General features: G+C 43.4%; 1 pseudogene; it reads left to right on the top strand.

The window, feature by feature from the left end:
* Positions 1-453: 453 nt before the first annotated feature.
* LOC100356295 (jupiter microtubule associated homolog 2 pseudogene) lies at positions 454-1,023 on the top strand (annotated as a pseudogene).
* Positions 1,024-6,874: the final 5,851 nt, after the last annotated feature.

Here is a 6,874-nt window from a genome sequence, read left to right as displayed (position 1 = left end):
CTGAATGAAAAAAAAAAAAAAAAAAAAAAAAGAAAGAAAGAAAGAAAGAGAAGATTTACCACACCAAACCTGGGTGTGTCACCTTTGGCACACCCTTAACCCTGAACAGAGCTCTCTGGCCACACCCACCACAAGCCTCTAGAGATTCACCAAAAGCAGACAGTGCACTTAATCTAGAGTCATAGTATAATGAGAAAAGCTGCCACAACATACAATGCCAAATGACAAACATAAAAACTGAGGAAACAAGAACAAGGAAGACATCATGATGCTCCCAAAAGAACATAACACTCCAATACAAGATTATGAAGATGATGAGATAGAAGAAATGCAAGATATGGATTTCAAAATATGATAAGAATATTTAGAAGTAATCAAAAACAAATGCATGAACTAATGAAATCCATGCAGGACATGACAGAAAATCTCTCTCATGAAAATGAAATCTTGTTCCAGGGTCCAGAGAGTGAGGCCGGACTGAAAAGCTCCAGGGCCATGAAGCCCCCAGGAGGAGAATCCAGCAATCTTTTTGGAAGTGCAGAAGAAGCCGTTCCTTCGAGCAGACCTAACAGGATGGTGTCTAATATTTTTGGACCAACTGAAGAACCTCAGCACCTGCCCAAGAGCACCAACCCCCCAGGGGGCAAAGGAAGTGGCATCTTCGAGGAGCCGTCCCCTGTGCAGACTCGGCAGTGCCTGAACCTGCCGGGTGGGAAGACCAGTGACATTTTTGGGTCTCCGGTCACTACCACTTCACCCTTGGCACATCCGAACAAACCCAAGGACCACATCCTCCTACGAGAATGAGAAGACCCGAGCCTGGACCAGAGAGCTGCAGCAGGAACCCCGTCCAGGGACGCGCCGCTGGACGAGAAAGGCCGCTCCCGAGAAGCTAACCATGCCAAGGAGCCCGAGCCCGCACCCAAGGTCGACAGCCACGAGCCCAGGCTGGGGCCACGGCCTCGCTCACACAGCGAGGTCCTGAACCCACCAGGATGCAAATCCAGCATCTCCTTCTACTAAGAGAAGCCCCAGCTTCCCTGTAGCGAGACGGGAAACTCCAGAGCTAGGGTATCACACGTGGTCACTTCTTTCAGCCCAGATGCGTGGGGTGGGGTGCGGGTCTGTCGTGGACGTGAGGCTGGCTGCTCAGGGGCTCGCTGCCCAGGGCCAGGGCACTGCAGAGCCCTGAGCCTTCCCGGCCTCAGTCCCGTCCAGGGGCAGGGCAGCTGGCTGAGGCCGGCTTCCTGATGGGACTTCGGGGAGTGACAGGACGGCCTGGCCAGCTCCCTGGGTGAGACGCCCACTCTAGATCCTGCTCCCCCGGGGACTGACAGGACAGCAGGACGGCCTGGCCAGCTCCCGGGGTGAGACACCCACTCTAGATCCTGTTGCCCCGTTCCTGCTAGCTGGGCGGTTCCCACTCCGGAGATGCCCGTGGCTGGGTTCCTGCATCCCCTCCACGTCCCACGCCACGCGCTGTCCCGCAGCTGCTCTTGAGACATCTTGATTGGGTTTCCTTGGCAGCTTCCAACAAAGACCAGACATGGTCCTCTGTCTGCGTCTCCTGGGGGTCCTCGTTCCCCGCTTCCCTGAGGCGCCAGCCACTCCCCTGAGCACTGCCGGCCTCCCCGCAGGGCTGGCCGTGGTCCCTGCCCTGAGTTGTTCCTGTTTTTCTCTCATCAGCCTTAGGTCTAAGCCTTTGTTCTTCACCAGGGACATGAACCGCTCCCTCACAAGCCAGGGCGCTTCCTCCAAGGCCCGCGGCTGCCATTGCTGGCTCCCTGAGCGTCTCCTGCAGTTGGGTGGTGGGAAGGAGGGGCTTGAGGACCTGGGCTCTCAGGTTGGCTTCCTCGCTGTCTGAGAAGTGTCTTAAAGTGAGGCCGCACCTGGTGACTGCTGGTCCCGGCCTGTCTGCAGCACCTCTCAGAAAGTCGGTCGCTCAGGTTCCCCAGAGGAGCAGGAGCCGCGCGGGCAGCCCTTGTGGATCTGTGCAGGAGACCAGGGTCAGGTGTTTGCCAGCAGAGGTGTAGGGCCGGCCTGAGTCCCTCCCGGTCGCCCCAGAGGGCTGGGCGGTGTTCTTGCACAGCTAACACCAGGCCTAGAAAACGAAATCATGATTAGGCTTCGGAAAAGCCGCGGTCGTGCTCAGCCACACTCCCTGCACCCTGGCTGCTTAAGTGCCTGAGCCCAGGTTCCACTTCCTGTTCCTGGCACACCAAGGGGCCTGCACAGGCGTTGTCAACCAAAGACCATTTTCCTCCTTTTGGTGCCCCAAGACTTTAGAGCCAAGACACACTTAGCCTGCAGCCCTAGAAGAGCTGCAGGAGGCTGGGTTCAGTGGTCTCTAAGAGCCTTGTTGGGGCGGGGAGGGCATTTAAATGGTGCTGAACTTGAAGCCCAAACACACTGACTGGCTGGCTTACAGGATGGAGGAGATGAAGTGTTGTTTGTAACAAATTCCAAATGGGATGCACCCGTTCTGAGGCAGGGCACGGGATTCGCCCGGGTGGAAGCTGAGGTTTTGAGGGGGTGGGGAGCTAGGAGCTGGGGTAGTGGGAAGATGTCTCTCAGCTGGCACTGCCTGTACTTGGAAGTTGAATAACCATTAGCATCCTCTGCTCGACGTCTGAGCTCCATTTTACTAGTCTGTATTCTTATTAAGCCTTAAAACTTTTTAAGTGCATTTGGTGCCAACATTTTTTAGAGCTGTATCAAAACAACAAAAAACCTGTACTTAACATTGCAGTGTAAATTTGATAGGAACACTTTGTTATTTTTACAAAGCAGAATTGGATGTAGCTGTGGGATTAAACTTAATGGTCAAAAAAAAAAGTAAGAAAGAAAAGAAAATGAAATCTTAAGGAGGAATCAAAATGAAATGAGGAACTTAGTAGAACATGAAATTGAGATATTGAAGAGAAATCAAAGTGAAATGAAGAATTCAATAGAATAAATTAAAAACACCTTTGAGAGATTAAAAAGAGAATCAGTGAGTCAGAAGAGAGAATATCGGACTTAGAAGACAGGAAAGAATACAATCAAACCAAACCAAAGAAGAGCAAATTTGAAATCTAAAAAATATTGTTGGGAATCTACAGGATACTATAAAAAAAAAAAAAAACAACATTTGGGTTCTAGGAGTTTCTGAAGGAATGGAGAGAGAAAGGATTAGAAGGCTTTTTTAGTGAGATACTAAAAAATCTTCCCAGGTATGGAGAAAGAAATAGACATCCAAGTAGAGGAAGCACATAGAACTCCCAATAAACATGACCAAAACAGATCTTCAACACCACACATTGTAAACAAACTCACCACAGTGAAACATAAAGAAAAGATTCTAAAATGTGCAAGAGAGAAATGCCAGATTATTCTCAGAGGATTTCCAATTAGATTCATAGCAAACTTCTCATCAGAAACCCCACAGGCTAGGAGGGAATGGTGAGAGATAGCTCAAGTACTAAGAGAAAAAAACTGCCAGCGCAGAATATTATATCCTCCAAAGCTCTCCTTTGTTAATGAAGGCAAATAAAGACATTTCAGAGCAAACAGAAATTGAAAGAATTTATAATGACTCGTCCAGCCCAGCAAAAGATACTTAAAGATGTGTTACACACAAAAACACAGAAACATGGCCATCAATACGAAAGAAGGGAAAGGAAGAAAATCTCTCAGTAAAACATCACGGGAAGTTCAAAGCATATAGTAGAAATATCTTTGGAAAAATGGCAGGGCGAAGTCACTACTTATCAATAGACACAATGAATGTAAACGGCCTCAACTCTCCAGTTAAAAGACACAGACTGGATGAGCAGTTAAAAAAACAAAACCCATCTATTTGTTGTTTACAAGAAAAACATCTTTCCAACAAAGATGCATGTAGACTGAAAGTGAAAGGTTGGAAAAAGATATTCCATGCCAACAATAACCAAAAAAGAGCTTCCACAGCCATCTTAATATCATACAAAATAAACTTTAACACAAAAACTGGTAAGAGAGACAAAGAGGGGCACTATATAATGATTAAGAGATCAATTCAACAGGAAGATACAGTTATTATAAAAGTATATGCACCTAATTACAGGGCACCGGTTTACTTAAAAGATATATTAAGGAACTTAAAGGGAGACTTAGATGCCAATACAATAGTACTGGGGAACTTCAATACTCCACTTTCAGCAATAGACAGAACAACCAGACAGAAGATCAACAAGAAAACAGCAGATTTTATCGACACTATAGACCAAATGGATCTAATAGATGTCTACAGAACTTTTCAATCCTACACTTAAAGAATACACATTCTACTCAGCAGGAAATGGAACCTACTCTAGGATTGACCACATACTAGGCTTTAAGCAAGTCTCAGCAAATTCAAAAGAATAAAAATCATACCATGCATCTTCTAAGACCACAATGGAATGAAGCTGGAAATTAACAACTCAGTAATCCCTAGATCATATACAAACACATGCAGACTGAACAACGTTGCTCTTGAATGAACAGTGCGTTATAGAAGAAATCAAAATGAAATCAAAAACTTTATGGAAGTAAATTAAGACAGCAAAAGCATTGTTAAGAGGAAAGTTTTTTATCAATAGGTGCCTAAATCATAGAATTGGAAAGGCACCAAACAAATGAGCTATCAATGCATCTCAAGGATCTAGAAAATTTGCAGCAAACTAGACCCAAATCTAGTAGGAGAAGAGAAATAATTAAAATCAGAGAAGAAATCAACAGAATTGAATCTAAGAAAACATTACAAAAGATCAGCAAAATGAAGAGCTGGTTATTTGAAAAAATAAACAAAATTGACACAGCATTGGCCCAACTAACTAAAAAAAGGAGATAAAAGACCCAAATCAATAAAATCAGAGATGAAAAAGTAAACGTAACAACAGACACCACAGAAATAAAAAGAATCATCAGAAAGTACTTCAAGGACTTGTATGTCAGCAAACAGGGAAACCTATCAGAAATGGATAGATTCCTGGACACATGCAACCTACCTAAATTGAACCAAGAAGACATAGAAAACCTAAACAGACCCATAACTGGGACAGAAATTGAATCAGTAATAAAGGCCCTCCCAACAAAGAAAAGCCCAGGACCAGATGGATTCACTGCTGAATTCAACCAGACATTTAAAGAAGAACCAATTCCAATTCTTCTCAAACTATTCAGAACAATTGAAAAAGAGGGAATCCACCCAAATTCTTTCTATGAAGCCAGCATCACCTTAAGTCCTAAACCTGAAAAAGATGCAGCATTGAAAGAAAATACAGACCAGTTTCCCAGAAGAACATGGATGCAACAATGCTCAATAAAATTCTGGCCAATAGAATGCAACAACACATCAGAAAGATCATCCACCCAGACCAAGTGGGATTTATCCCTGGTATGCAGGGGTGGTTCAACATTCGCAAATCAATCAACGTGATACACCACATTAACAAAGTGCAGAAGAAAAACCATATGATTATCTCAATAGATGCAGAGAAAGCATTTGATAAAATACAACACCCTTTCATGATGAAAACTCTAAGCTAACTAGGAAGGAAGGAACATTCCTCAATACAATCAAAGCAATTTATGAAAAACCCATGGCCAGCACCCTATTGATTGGGAAAAGCTGGAAGCATTTCCACTGAGATTTGGTACCAGACCGGGATGCCAACTCTCGCCACTGCTATTCAATATAGTACTGGAAATTTTAGCCAGAACAATTAAGCAAGAAAAAGAAATTAAAGGGAAATAAATTGGGAAGGAAGTATTCAAATTATCCCTCTTTGCAGATGATATAATTCCTTATTTAGGAGATCCAAAGAACCCTACTAAGAGATATAGGAACTCATAGAAGGGTTTGGCAAAGTAGCAGGATATAAAATCACTGCACAAATATCAACAGCCCATGCCTGAGAAAGAACTTCTAAGATTAATCCCATTCACGATAGCTACAAAAACAATCAAATACCTTGGAATAAACTTAACCAAGGATTTCAAAGATCTCCATGATGAGAATTAAAAATATTAAAAAAAAAGACATAGGAGAGGATACCAAAAAATGGAAAAATCTTCCATGCTCATGGATTGGAAGAATCAATATCATCAAAGTGTACATTCTCCCAAAAGCAATTTATACATTCAATGTGATACCAATCAAAATACCAAAGATACTCTTCTCAGACCTGGAAAAAATGATGCTGAAATTCATATGGAGACCAGGAGACCTCAAATAGCTAAAGCAGTCTTGTACAACAAAACAAAGCCAGAGGCATCACAATACCAGATTTCAGGACATACTACAGGGCAGTTGTAATCAAAACAGCATGGTACTGGTGCAGAAACAGATGGCTAGACCAATGGAACAGAATTGAAGCACCAGAAATCAATCCACATATCTACAGCCAACTTAAACTTGATCAACCCTGGAGTAAGGACAGTCTATTCAATAAATGGTGCTGGGAAAACTGGATTTTCACATGCAGAATCATAAAGCTAGACCCCTACCTTTCACCTTACCCAAAAATCCACTCAACATGGATTAAATACTTAAATATATGACCTGACACCATCAAGTTATTAGAGAACATTGGAGAAACTTTGCAACATACAGGTACTGGCAAAGACTTCTTGGGAAAGACTCTGGATGCACAGGCAGTCAAAGACAAAATTAACATTTGGGATTGCATCAAATTAAGAAGTTTCTGTACTGCAAAAGAAACAGTCAGGAAAGTGAAGAGGCAACCAACAGAATGGGAAAAAATATTTGCAAAGTATGCAACAGATAAAGGGTTAATAAGCAGAATCTACAAAGAGATCAAGAACTCCACAACAACAAAACTAAGAACCCATTTAAGAGATGTGCCAAGGG

This window comes from Oryctolagus cuniculus, chromosome 9 (genome assembly GCF_051225735.1).
Source record: "Oryctolagus cuniculus isolate XC-2025 breed Fujian yellow rabbit chromosome 9, ASM5122573v1, whole genome shotgun sequence".
In the NCBI taxonomy this organism is placed as follows: Eukaryota; Metazoa; Chordata; class Mammalia; order Lagomorpha; family Leporidae; genus Oryctolagus; species Oryctolagus cuniculus.
This window is presented reverse-complemented; position numbering and strand designations above follow the sequence as displayed.